A 14,959-nucleotide genomic window follows, 5' to 3' on the forward strand; every position below is an offset into this window, starting at 1 on the left:
CACCACTAGGCTAGTAACACCCTCAAATACGTCATCATCATGAGTAATAGCAGTAAGCAGCCTAGGAGCATGGACAAGTTGAACATCCTCAGCCATCTCGATAGCAAGTACCCCAAACAGATCGAGTATAGAAGCAATCTCTAGTTGAACATCATTGGTAATCTGACTCATGTCTACCACGAGCATCTCATCACTATAGTCACTACACGGAATAGCCTCGTCTATCATGTGTACAATCTCAATGATGTCCCTTACTCATCAGTCTCCTCTGGAAAATAAAGTGTCAATAGGCTCATACGGTATGAAGATGGATGTGTAACCAAAACAGAAGTGGAAGTATTAAGATCTCAGTCACTCAACTGCAACTGATGAACTAGACATTGAAGCTCAATCTCCTATCAACACTAAGTCCACTAGTAATCCTCTTTGAATGCATCTGTGCCTCTGGTGGCCTCACAAAATAATCTACTAAGTCCATCCTGTACGGGCAAACATGATAGTCAAATGGCATGTGGAGCAAATGATCTCTGAGTCTCTCATTGCGCAGAAGCGCCATGTGTCTGTAATCAACCTCTATAGGAACAAAACCAAGACTAAAAGGAATATCATTATCATGATCAACTATGGCAATGAACTCTCCAAAGCCATGCTGACGATGTCCTAAACCCAAGCCAGGTAAGAAAAACATAGATCTCATCATGTTCAAACCACTATACTACCATGCTCATCAAAGGGAAGTGCAACATGATCTCTATAGAACTGCTCAACCTCCATAGTTTGTATCTCATCAAAGATGAAGCCAGTCAAAAATAGGTCGTCGTCGACATGACTAATCTCTAATACTGTCTCGGAAGTAGAATAAGTGTCTCTAGTAGACTATATAGTAATGAATTTGCCCTCATGTATAAACTTCACCTTTTGATGAAGGGAAGATGGTATATCTCCTGCTCTATGGATCCAAGGCCGACCCAGTTACAAGTTAAAAGATATGGGAATCCTCAAAACCTGAAATAAATAGAGAATGTGACTGGGCCTATCTGCAAGTCTAATGTCAACGTAGCCAAAACCTCTCTACGTGTACTATAATAAGCTTGAACTGTCTGAGAAAATGGCTCAAAGTCTAAAGGTCTGAAGCCGAGAGTGACTGTTGTAGCTAGAGGGCAATTGTTCAAGGTAGAGCCATTGTCTAAAAGGATAGATGGAACTCGATGCCTAGAACAACAAAAAAAATAAAATGTAGAGAGGTAAAGTATGGTTAGAACCCTCAAGAGGTAAATTGTCAGTAAAAAAGATAATGCATGTGGTCCTGTCAACTATCAACATATGGATCAATTCCTCGAGAGAGGTGGATGTCTTAACTTGTATCTGAATCAACGCCCTGACCAATGCCTCTAAATGAAATGTAGATGATGCTAAAAGACTCCAAATGAAGATGCGAGCCTGAGTGCTCTAGAACTGCCTCAAAATCTCATCATCCTCTCGTCTGATCTCTTCTCGAGTGACATCACTCTCTAAAGGTCTAGCAACTGTGGAAGGTTGTTGTCGTACCACTCTGCCTCCACGGATGACACATTGAACATCCTCAATAACCATCTCATCAGGATCTCGACTCAATATAAACGAAAACTGAATGCTATAGCATGGGTGAATCAACGGCCCAATCATAGTCAACTACACTGGTGGTGTGTCAAGAACCAATCTAAATGGTGCAAATGCCTATGTGCCTGAGATTACTCCATCAACCTCATAGCTCTCATCCACTACTATAGGCTTGGGCTTAGAATCATCCCAACTCAACATGTGAATGAGATCATCAGGCTTAGTGAAATCCATGAAGTGTACACCGTTGGCTGGAGGAGGGGCCACATGTGAAATATGAGCTGGTAGAGGGTTAGTGGTTACACTTAGCTAACCTAAGTGAACCAAACCTTGATCTATCAAGTCCTGGATGGCATGCCTCAAAGTAGTACAACGATCGATCTCATGTCTTGACCCTTGATGATATGCACAGTGTAGATCCATCTGAAACTGTAGTGGAATAGGCTGAGGCAATGGCCTGGGAGCAAGAAACGTCAATAATCCAACATCTGTGAGCTTTTGAAGAGCTTGGCTCAATGGTATACCCAACTATGAAAACTGTCTAGGTGTCCTCAGAGCAAAATGAGCAAATGCTTATGGAGCCCTAGGTCTAGGGTATAAAGTTGGAGGTGTCTCTATGATCTGTGATGCATAACATGGCTGTACTAGAGTAGAGTATGAAACTGGAGGCCTTTCTGTGCTCGGTACCGCATAACACGACTATACTAGTGTGAAAGATAGGTAAGTTTGATGATACGGCTGAGGAGGTGCTCATGGCCTATACTGATGAAGTGAATAAGAAAGGTAAGTCCTAATAGGCTGTGGAACTAGTTGATGACGCCTGGGAGACCTTTGACTAGTAGAAGTAATAGTGCCCACATCTGATCTCTGTCTTCCAATTGGTTTCTTCCCCTTAGCATCAATAGGGACCATAACCCTCTCAAAATTCCATCTTCCGCATCATACAATGTTGAAACCAGAGATCCAAAGTCTGTAAAAGGTACTCTGACCACATGTCTAGTGATCCTAGGCTACAGACTCCTCAAAATCATTTATAACTGATTTCTCTCGGATAGTCTATCAACAATCTTTGCTATCTTCCCCTACCAACAGGAGATAAATGAAGAAATGGACTCAATACGATACCCTAGGCTACGCTACTAAGAGATAAAGGGAACATGGTGATCATCTACAACTTGTCCCATGGGCCCTCATCACAATACTATAGAGTCAAAAATGAATACTTGGACAACCAACACACGTGTACCTCTCAATGTCAAGCATCCTAAACTTGGCTGGTAGACTGGCCACTGGTATAATATCAAGATCATCCCAAATAATTAAACTATCAGATACTCTCAACTGCTTGATACGTTGCTCGATACGATCTATGCGTGCATGAGTATCCTCAAAGACTATGGTCTATACTGTTGTAGGTGAGATGACCTTGGATTGACCGTGTAATAGGTAAGGCGAGGCCTGTGGTGCCTTCTAATCAAGTGGTAGTGGTGGTGGAGACGGCAGCGAATCATGAGGCACCTCACCCTAAGTTATAGGTTTTCTACTCTACTGACTACCCATCTCCTATCTGAGATTAGTCAAGGCCTCCTAAATGGAAGCCATGATGATTGTGAATTGGTCAACTGTAATGGACTGCTGATCCATGTCTGATCTCACAGGATTGCGAACCAATCTGCCCTCTACTCTAACCCAAGATGGTAAATCCACACTGAGAATGAAGAACTAATCCTACAAAGCATGAAACACAAGATAAGGCATGGCACGGGGGAAAACACATAAGAAGTGCTAATCTAAACTGGAATAAATGAGTTAACACAAAGCAGAAGGGTGGTCTAACTATAACTCAAACCCATACTGATCTCTAAGTACTCTCAACTGATGACTAAATGAGGAAGTATTGGATCCGAACTATAACTAAAGAGGCTATGAAGGCTCTCAAATGCATCCGTGTGTAAGGAAAGAGTCTTAGTCGAAGGATCTAAGACTCAACCTACAAGGTCAAGGTGGCTCTAAAAGGGGAATGATGGACTTTAAAAGATCCTTAGCAGAAGCGATCATACTCTTCAGCAGTATGCAACCCTCTCCACACATTCGAAGAGATGGGGCGCTTCCATGCAAGGTGGTCATCACCTCCACACATGCACTACCTCGACATCCCAAGGGGTTTCCTATGGTGAAAGCTCTCACAACTCTCAGCACTTAGTAGTCAACTAAAGTGCACAAGGAGTGGTGTGGGTGCATCCAAAAATCCTATGAAGCTAAAGTAGAAAAAAAATACATTGGTCACACAAATATCATGAAACCTATCTCTAAGCTACATAGGTCTTCAAAGATCGAACTCCAATCAGCATCAATATGTCCACCTCCTCCAGAATGCTTCCAAACATCGATATAGCCCATCGCTAGACCCTACTCCTCATCTCTAGCTCAGTAAGCGAAACAAGTACACACAAGGACTTATACTTGCAAATGTAAAATCCAAAATAAAGGAAATGATCGAAACTAGAGGGTTAGAAGTAAGAGGATAAAAGTGCGACCCATATAAACAAGCAACATGCAATCACACAGGAGAAAAGCAGTCATGCAACAGGTAGTCAAGCAGAGCGCAAGTATATCATCCATGTCCACACACAAGCTAAACGAGAATATGACAATCAAGATGAATAGTGACAAAGACAACATGCTTAAACATGACCAAGATAGTATACAAGCAAGAGAATCAACACATCAAGTTGAAAAATATACAATAGTGAGTCTATACATGTGAGGCGGGCAGAACAATCATGGTAAGACCAGAGTCACAATGCTAAGACAAGCAAGATAATCAATCAACATAATCAACATGTCAATGTCCTAAGTGTAAATAGGAGTCAATCATAGAAAATCATCATATCAAAACTCCCAATAAGCTATGAACACTCAAGCATGGAGAAGCACAAAGAGAAGTATCCATCAACCAACTAATTAAACGCCACATTTGTCTCATCTTAAGTTCAAGTTTGACCCTCTAAACATCCCTAGCAGAGTCGTCATTTTGTGGATCTCGTATTTTGCTCAATGTGTTCTCACTTGATGGCGAGACTCGTTTTTTATTTTGTGAAAATTTGATTTTTTTTTTAAAAAAAGACTTGGAATTGCCACTTATTTTTGTTTTATTTTTTTTAAAGAAAAACAAAATAAGAAAGAAAATCCTAAATGTGACCCCTTATTTGGAAAAGACAGTCTATGGAAAACCAAAGTCGAGTCCGAAGGTCAGATTACTTATTGGGAAGATACGGTAAAGACCATAACATCCCTCTAAGCCCCTAAAAATGGGTATCTACTAAATATGATGAAGCAAGCATAACAATTAACCAAAAAATCAATGGATACCAAAATGATCGTAGATAAAGTTCAAGTCATGATAACAAATAAATAAAATAAAATAAAATAAAAGAGAGAGTAAGAGCATACCTTGGCAGCAAGTAATAAAGCGCTATCATGAAACAGAGTTAGTGCACAATGATAAGTGTAAAATGTCTCACACAAAACCAATCAAAATCAAATAATATCAATCATGCAATTCACTTGAATTATTTTCGAAAGAAATGAATGTTGGGTCCCTACCAAAGCCCAATTGATTTTGCATGAATTAATCCCACAAATTCCATTATTTTGGAATTATGAAAAATTCATTTATGCTTATTAAAAATCGAGAAAATCGAAAATTATTTGAAAATTTAAAGAAAATTTGTGAAGGTGCTTGCTTGGAATAAAAGATAGCAAGTTTATTATAAAAAATAGGATTTTTGGTGACCTTGATCCTTAAGGAAGGAAGAAAAATTGAGGACTTAAAATTATTTGAAAAAAAAAAAACAAACGGGGTGGCGTGAAAAATACTTTGAAAATCGAAGTTGAATTAAAATTATTTGATAAACTGGAATTTTGAAAATTATTCGAAAATTGAAGTTTTGAAAATTAAATTTGAAAATCGAAGTTTTGAAAATTAAATTTCGAAATTGAAGTTTTGAAAATTAAAGCTTTGAAGATTAAATTTGGAAATTGAAGTTTTGAAAATTATTTGAAGATTGAAGTTTTAAAAATTAAATTTAGAAATTGAAGCTTTAAAAATTATTTGAAAATTGAAGTTTTGAAGATTAAATTTGAAAATTGAAGTTTTGAAAATTAAATTTGGAAATTGAAATTTTGAAATTTTAAATTTTGAAAATGGAAGTTTTGAAATTTTAAATTTTGAAAATGGAAGTTTTGAAAATTAAATTTGAAAATTGTTTGAGAATGGGATTTCTTAAAAATTAAATTTGAAAATTGGAATTTTGGAAAATCATTTGAAAATGGAAGTTTTGAAAATTGGAATTTTGGAAAATTATTCAAGAATGAAAGTTTTGAAAATTGGAATTTTGAAGAATTATTTGAGAATTGGATTTCTTAAAAATTAAATTTGAAAATTAGAATTTTGGAAAATTATTTGAAAATGGAAGTTTTGATTGGAATTTTGAAGAATTATTTGAGAAAGGAATTTCTTAAAAATTAAATTTGAAAATTGTAATTTTGGAAAATTATTTGAAAATGGAACTTTTGAAAATTAAATTTGAAAATTGGAATTTTGAAAAATTATTTGAGAATGAAAGTTTTGAAAATTAGATTTGAAAATAGGAATTTTGAAAAATTAAACTTTGATATAAAAAAATGAAGAATTTAAATTAATTAATTAATTAAAAAAAAATGTGGTCGTGGGATTGCATGCCAAAGGTGACTATGCATGAGTGTAGGCCCGAGGTGCAAAGTGGTAGGTTTTGTTGGTGGTGAGACAAAACACCAGTTGCCAAAGCAGTTACAAGTCCAATCGCATATCCCAAAATGGCATACCATATATATTTGTGCCCTTTAGTTTAAGGTATATCTAAGGGACTTACTGAATCCCTGCTTTTTCTATGATTAAAACAGAGAACTAAAGCGAAAAGCATGGCAAAAATAGCCATGTTACCAAGACCAAGCATTATAAAGCTTGCAGAATTACCGTAAGGAACAACTCCTCCAAACAAATTCCTAGGAAAAACAATCTTCACCGGCAACTCCAGCTTCTTTATGATCAATTACAACTAGGGAAGACTCAAAACTGTTAGCTACCATGTGCACAAGATTAGATGCTTGTTGTGCAGCTATTGACGCCATAACATTTGCCCCAAAAAATCTTTCAAAAAAGAAAACCTAGAAAATGTCGTATATGAACAAACAAACAAGTAGCATGGCACATATTTTAATGTTCTAAAGGTAGTCATGGCTCATAAATGCAATACATATAGAAATGCCTAACAAGTTGTTCAATATCCAATGCCCGGACACAAGCCAAGCCGCAACTATTCCAAAGCATAACAACAATAGGAGCCCCTGTATGTGAGTAAAAGACTTCGAACAGCAGCGTGACATAAATAGGTCCAGAAACCCAAGTTGTGACTTCAAATACATGACGTAAGGAATAGGAAAAAGAAAATGGATGAAGTAGAGGCAACAATAGTGCATGCAGTGAGGAGTTGAGATACAAAAGAGAACAAGTGGAACATCAAGAGAAAACTGTAAGAGCTCATTATCGGGACAATCATAGTTTGGGACCTATATAAAGAAATGGATGCTTTAAGTCACAGTTTTGCTCCATCTCTTTCCCATGGTTTAAAGCTCGAAGTGTAGGACCAAATGTCACAACCATGACTATTAATACAAGAGTAATAGGTACAGGTTCCAACAAATATGAAAGCTTCCACAACGACTCCATGATTAACTGAAAAAAAAAAAAAAAAACACTTATTTCTAATTCAAGTTTGTCTCTCATGCACATGGATTAGCAACAAAACGAACTAGTGGTCACAAGGATCAAGGCTAAAGTTGCATTATTTCTACCATGAACACTTATATATAGAAATCCAGGTAACTTTTTTCCCACTACCCAAGCATCAAATAAACCCAAAATCAACATGAAGGAAATAAGAACAGTAGGGAGTGAATACCCATACCTGTAAAACCCCCCTTTCAAGCACCGATATGCTTGGCTCTTAGCTCCAAGTATCGTATCTCTTTCTTCAGCTCTCCACCCCCATAACAACCCTCTCACTTTCATCTAAAATCCCACTTCAATCCATGAGTTTCGACTATGTGAGCATCCTCTACCATAATCAGGGTGACCCTTAGCTCCTGCTTTCTTTCTAACCCCACTCTACCTCTCCTTGCTTTGTTTTTTTTTTTTTTTTTTTCTCATTTTGAACCCAAATTTTCTCTTCCTATAGCTCTCTCTCTAAATCTTCCTCTTGAAAAAAAAAAAAAAAGAAACCCCTTCCCCCCCAACTCCTCCGTAGCTCCCTTATTTTTCTTTTCCCTACTCCAATATTTTTCTCTCAAACTGCTCCTTGTCTTAGTCCAACTCTCCCTCTGTTTTTAGCTTCCAATCCAAGCTCTACCAACTCCACTGCTTACCGCTCAACCTCCATCAGCTCTACTGCTTCAACCACCACCGTGGCAAGGTGGTCACATCCTTGCCACACGTCTCAATAGCTTTCTCACCTCCGTAGAAGCCTTCCCCCACTCCAACAAATAAAATGCCCAGCTCTCCCGAGTGGCCAGTGATTCATGCCTAATTGGTGTCTCAGCTGATTCGTGTCCAGCTGGTGCTCCTTGATTGAGGGATTAATCAACAAAATTTATAACCTATTACACCATATACTAGGGTAGCAAAGACAAAGCTACTATAGCATAGTGGCTCTAGGATCGTTCACTGGGATGGGTTTTCACTTCACAAATGATATTATTTCAAAGATAAATTGGTGCCTTTTCATTTCAAGGTTAGCTTTAAAAGAAAACATAAAGACGTTTGAATGAAAAAATGAAAGGTTTTAAACTAACCAAAAGTAGTAACTGATTTTACTTACAAAGAAAAGTGTTTCTTGGAGTTTCAGGTCACTAGGCTCAGATTCATCATACAAAAAGGAGAGTTCCGGTCACTTGTTTCATTTCCTCACATTAGAGAATTAACATAAAGTCAATTCTCTAATAGCTGCTGCACAAATGCATCCCTCAATTGGATTTCAGCTTTAATTCTCTCACTGATGCAACTTGCAATGGTTTGAGCCTCTCACTAGCCTTTACCATTCAAGGTGATCTTTAACCTTGGATTACCCGTCAAAAGCTCGCAAGAGGTAACTAATGGATGTCTCCTAAGAGTCCAAAAGCTTACCAAGTGTTGGCTATTCTAGAAAATCCTACCTTCAAGTCACCTACCAGAGGCTCGCAAGGGGTAAACTAGTGCATCTCCATGGTTAGAGATCACTTGCCTTACCAAGTGTTGGCCCAGGTGACTCCAAGGTGTTTTAAGTTAACTAAAAACGTAGAAACCATTCATGGGACACACTTACTCTTCATTCCAAACTAAAACAACAAAACTTCCAATTTATGCATGAGGAAACTTACCCGGTTACCTTAGCTCCAAGAGACAAAGAGTCTAGCCTCTCATCCTCTGAGGAAAAATCCTCAGAGTTTGATTGGCTAGAAAGACAAAGAACAAGAAAACAAAAATATATAGAAGAAACAGAGCAAGTGCTCTGTTCGTTGCTTACATATATCTATGATGGATTCTCCTGGAACAAGCTCTAACACCCCAGAACAGGCTCCTCGGGCTCCCTTTTATACCAAAATTACAATGATAGCTATTCCCTTGATATTTTGCCAAATTCCTAGCTTAAAAACTAAGGAAACCTATCATTGGTGACTTACAAGGAGAATTTGGGCATTTGGGCAACAAAAATCTAATGAAAAATATCTCCAAGTGTCGGTTACAAATATCGGGAAGCACTCAGGACCACTTCGCAGGTGACAAGTGAGGTCTGCGAGATTTCGCAGGTGAACAAGAAGAGCTGCGAAATTTCTTCATAGCAGCCAGCTGCTTCAACACCTTCACGAAATTGACTTCCACCTTGTGGAGTTTGGCTTCCATCACGGCATGAGACTTCAGGGGAAATCCATGGCACTATGCAAAAAGGCTGCGAAATCACTTCGCAACAAAATGGTGATTTCGCAGCACTTTTCTGAAGCCTTCCTTCAGCTTGATGCAGTTGTCTTCCAAAGGCTGTAACTTCCTCATTTCAGCTCCAAATTGCACACGGTTTGAGGCATTGGATTGTTGACTTCCCAAGCTTTCAAATGGTATATAGAATGTAGAAAATGGACTTCGGGAAGTGCTCCAAAAGTGCGAAGGAAGACTGCAGCTGCTGTCCCCTATTTTCTTCTTTGCTTTTCTCCTCTTTGCTTATCTCCTTGCATACTTTGAACGACTTTGGCAAAGGGCTATGGAGCTCCAAATCTTGGTTCTTCATGAATTTGAGCTCCCCATTCTTTTCCAAGGATTCCAAATAACTCTCCTTAATCTCATATTGCTTTGGTGATCAAAATACTAACAAAAACACCAAAACTTACACATTTTGATTAGAATTGATTGAAAGGGGCCTTAACATGCTAATTGGGTTAAAAGGCACTAACTACTACTCAAAAGTGTTTAAAAGAGTTAATTAGAAGCTAGCAAATAGCACTTTTTGAGTAGTAATCACTCCCCCCAACCAACATATTGCTAGTCCCTTAGCAATGAAGGAGAGAAAAATAAAATAAAAGTACCATAATTTACAACATCATGCTGATCACTTCAAAAAATGTTTAAGTGGCATGACTGATCAAACTCTCACATGGAACATTAAAGAAATAAAACTCAAACTTCAATAGGAGCTATCAAATAATTTGCCTAGTCACAATTCATAAAGAGAAGGCATTATGCAAATTTAAGCTTTAAAATCATTTCCACTTCCAAAGGACCAAACTTACTCTTCCACAAAAATCTAAGTGTTATTTATTAGTTTCCGAATATAGTATGTCAAACTAATCTCTCCCCCAACCTAGTTTTTTTTCAAAGCTTAGCAAACTAATCAACCTCCAATAGGCTAAGAACGCACCTCTTTTCTTTCACACTTTTTTTTATTGTAGGAGTACAAGGCTTAAAGGTATTCTTTTTTAAATTGTCCATGTAACGGGGGTCCATCGATGACTCCCAACCAATCAAGGTTTAGGGCATCAAGCTTTAAGGATTTTTCAACCACTAACTCCTCGGATTTCACCCCGGACTTTTGAGAATGAATTTTTAATACCCAAGCACCTACAGTATGTTAAACTCCACCTATTCACCCATGTAACGAGCATTGAGGTCGGTGACTCCCAACCAATTAAGGCTTAGGGCACCAGGTTTTAAAGATTTTCACCATATACCCCTCAGACCTTGCTCGGGTTTCAAGGCAAGCAAACATTTTTCTTTCTTTTTTTTTTTTTTTCAAAGGCTCATTGGCCTTTCATAAGGTGTCCCAACACTATTAAATGAGGTCAAAGGTACCAAGTCTAAAATTTTCCTAAGTCAAGAGGGAAATAGTTTTTCATCTTATAAACGAAACCTAGTGTGCACAGTGTGTGAATAGCTTAAAGTGGAAAAACTAAGGTTGAATTCAATAGATGTTTCAACAATTCATCAACTTTAGTAAGCATAATACAAACTCTAAGTCAAGTAAAAAGAACAAAAAAATTCAATTTCTCCCTTTTCATTTTGAAAATTTTTCCTTAATAACCATGGAGAGTAGAATAAAAACTTAAAAATTTTAAAAATTAAACAAAAAGCAACTAAATTACCAAAATAACTTAGCATTAATAGCAATACTTACTTCCTCAACTCTCCCCCCAACCAAGCTGAACATTGTCCTCAATGTGACAAAAGCGATTAAAAAATAGGGAGGAAGGAAGTGGTACCTCCTGAGTGACATGAAGTCTCCTGAGTGACATGAAGTCTGAGTCGTATAGGAGAAACCACATGTTTCAAAGAAAACATAAGAGTCAGTGAGTAGAGAAAATAGAAAAATGCCAAGTTTAAACAAGAATTGATGTCTATGTATGATGTATCATCAGTAATACATCCAATATAAAACATCAAAACATGGAATTATCAATACTAATATAATATGTAAAGACAAAAAAAAAATAAAAAGATGATCAAGTAATGGAAGGGTCCTGTGGAGTTGATGCATCTGTGGTGGCCTCTTGAGTGGGTTGGATCAAGACTTCAACCTCTGTTTTGATAGTCTCCTTAGATGGCATAGTCTCCTCAACTGGAGCTCTCAGTTGGTAGCTATGGGATTTGATGGTTTAAGGAGGTAAGAAATGGAATGAGAGGCTTCATGTGTGTGATCTCAGGGTGCGCGGGGCTCTCCTCTAGTCTTGGCCATGGCTGAAATGGAGAGGTGGCTGTTCATGAGTTCCAGAGGGTACTCAGCTGGTGCGTGGGGCTCTGTTGGTATTTTAGCAACTTCCCTTGGCTTTGCAAGGTGTTTTTGCAAACTTCCCTCCATTTTTCAAGTCAATTTCACAATTTGAAGGCCATTTCGACTTTTGGTGGTGATATTGCAGCCATTTTGAAGCTTGGAGGTGATTTCGTAGCCCAAAAGTGATGAAAAGGAGGAAAAAAATTTTCGCAGCCCATTTCGCAGCTGCGAAATGAGGGTCACTGTGCTGCGAAATGGCACTCGTGTGCCAAGAAGTGGTTTCGCAGCTGCGAAACACCCTTCCAAATGGCGTCTCGACTGTGAAATTCCCGCTCAGCTTTGCGCGCTCGTCTTCAAACGGCCATAACTTCTTCATTTTACCTCCAAATTGCATACCGTTTAAAGCGCTGGACTCCTGACTTCCCAAGCTTTGAAACGAGATATGGTATGCATAATTTGAGCTCCAGGAAGTGCTTCAAAAATGTCTCCAACAGTAGCGAAATGGAGGTGCGACATTTCCGCTCATGGTTTGCACAGTCATCTTCAAACAGCCATAACTTTTCCGTTTCAAATCCAAATCGAGCACCGTTTGAAGCTATGGACTTCTGACTTCCCAAGCTTTCAAACGATATATGGTATGCACAAAATGAACTTCAGAAAGTGATCGAAATGTGTCCAATAGTTGCCGAAATGGGGGCGCGGCTGTGACAGGTCTGTTCATGGTGTGTGCGCTGAAGGATTTTAAGGTGTGGAGGTTTTCACAGCCATTTCGTAGCTGCGAAATGAGTGTACGGGGCTTCCAAATGGTACTCGTGTGCCAAAAGTTGGCTTCGCAGCTTCAAAATCCTCTGCGAAATGGAGCTTTCTCCGCGGAAATGGGATCTTTCATGCTTTGGTGGTTCGCAGCCCACTTCGCAGCTGCGAAATTGGGGTTACTGTACCGCGGAATGGCACTCGTGTGCCAAAAGGTGGTTTCGCAGCTGCGAAAACTTTCGCAGAGGGCTCAAAGGTGTTGCGAAGTGATTTCGCAACAAAATGCCAATTTCGCAGAGGCTGCGAAATCTCGCAGACCCCTGTTTTTCCCCTGTTTTTGCTCTGTTTTCGCTCTGTTTTCGCTCCGATTTCTTCCCGATTTCTTCCTTTGCAATTCCTCTTGATTTTGATCATCCAAAAACCTATATTACATCAAAACAAAGTAGAATTAAATCATTAAAATCAAAATTAAAGCATTTAAATCAAAATTAAAACATTGAAATCAAAATTAAAACAAGTAATAAATAAAACAAAAAGCTATGGACTAGTTAGTCTTTAGAAAGACTAAGTCCATCAAAAAATTTGATCCTGATTTAGCTTGCCCGGATCCCATATGAAGTTTGCATCTCTCACTAGAGATTTGCATTGTATGATGGCAACAAAACCAATTCCCTTTTTGCCATACAAAGCTTGGAGAAAAAGCGGATGCATGTGTTTCTTCATTTTTTCCTTGATGACTATCCTCTGTGGTTCTTCATCCAATTTAAGATCATAGTCATCTTTCTCTATGCTTTTCCCATTTTTCTTTCCTTTGATTTCCTCCCTATTTTCTTTCTCTGTTTCACTCTCTACCTTATGCTCTAGCTTGCATGTGGGCAGATCAACCTCTTTACCACTCAAAGTGATCACTTCTTTGACTTCCCTCTTTTGTGAAGATTCTCCCTCCTTAGCCTCCATTTCATGGATACTCATGGAATTTTGATAAGGTTGAGAAGGAGAGTTTTCTTTCTCTTGCACTGTGTTGAGGTTGGCAAACCTTGAGATTGAATCTTGGAGATTATCTATCTTCTGAGATAGATAATTTTGCACTTCATCCATCTTTTTCTCTACACAGTCATTTCTTTGACTGAGCTGAGCATTGATGGATTTGTTAGCTTCAACAAAGTCTTCCATGACCTTGTTAAGATTCATCATAGCTTGGTCAAGGTTTGAGGCTTGCTGAGGTGCTTGAGCAGGTTGCTGGTACTGAGGTGGCTGTGATTTCCAAGAGAATTTTGAATGGTCCCTCCAATTGGAATTGTAGGTGTTGCAATCACCAAACATTTCCCTCTCCGTTGGAATGATAGGACACTCTTCCACCAAGTGCTCATAAGATAGACAAATGGCACAAGGCATAGCTTGCAATGGTGTCTGAGAGGTGGCTTGCACTGGTTGCATATTCTTCATTTCTAGCTCATCCAATCTCCTTTCCATAGCTGCAATCTCTGCCTTCATGTCCATGCCATCATTTAAAATATACATCTCACCCTTAGCTTTAGGTTGAGACATCATTCTTCCCATATCTCTAGCTTTTGGTTCACCCCATTCTCTTGAAACTTCAGCCACATAACTCATGAAGTTCATGGCTTCCTCTGCTATCTCGTATTCAATATGGCATGCACAACTAGCAAATTGTGAATTAAAAACAGAGAACACAAAAGAAAATAAAAGAAAATAAAATTCTAAAGATTAAGACTAACTAAAACTAGTTGAAAGGTTAACTAAAACATAAATAAAGAAAAAGAACAATTAAAAAGAGTTAGTAAAAAGAAAAGAAAAGTCACCAAACTTGTGATGAAGATCACAAGTGTTCTCAAAAGATCATATCACTGCAAAGTGGCACCATCCCCGGCAGCGGCGCCATTTGATTCATGCCTAATTGGTGTCTCAGCTGATTCGTGTCCAGCTGGTGCTCCTTGATTGAGGGATTAATCAACAAAATTTATAACCTATTACACCATATACTAGGGTAGCAAAGACAAAGCTACTATAGCATAGTGGCTCTAGGATCGTTCACTGGGATGGGTTTCACTTCACAAATGATATTATTTCAAAGATAAATTGGTGCCTTTTCATTTCAAGGTTAGCTTTAAAAGAAAACATAAAGACGTTTGAATGAAAAAATGAAAGGTTTTAAACTAACCAAAAGTAGTAACTGATTTTACTTACAAAGAAAAGTGTTTCTTGGAGTTTCAGGTCACTAGGCTCAGATTCATCATACAAAAAGGAGAGTTCCG

At 38.4% G+C, this 14,959-nt stretch overlaps 1 pseudogene; it reads right to left on the reverse strand.

The window, feature by feature from the left end:
- Nucleotides 1-373: 373 nt before the first annotated feature.
- Nucleotides 374-7,369, reverse strand: LOC117932046 (annotated as a pseudogene).
- Nucleotides 7,370-14,959: the final 7,590 nt, after the last annotated feature.

The sequence above is a fragment of the Vitis riparia genome, chromosome 15, assembly GCF_004353265.1.
Source record: "Vitis riparia cultivar Riparia Gloire de Montpellier isolate 1030 chromosome 15, EGFV_Vit.rip_1.0, whole genome shotgun sequence".
Taxonomy (NCBI): Eukaryota; Viridiplantae; Streptophyta; class Magnoliopsida; order Vitales; family Vitaceae; genus Vitis; species Vitis riparia.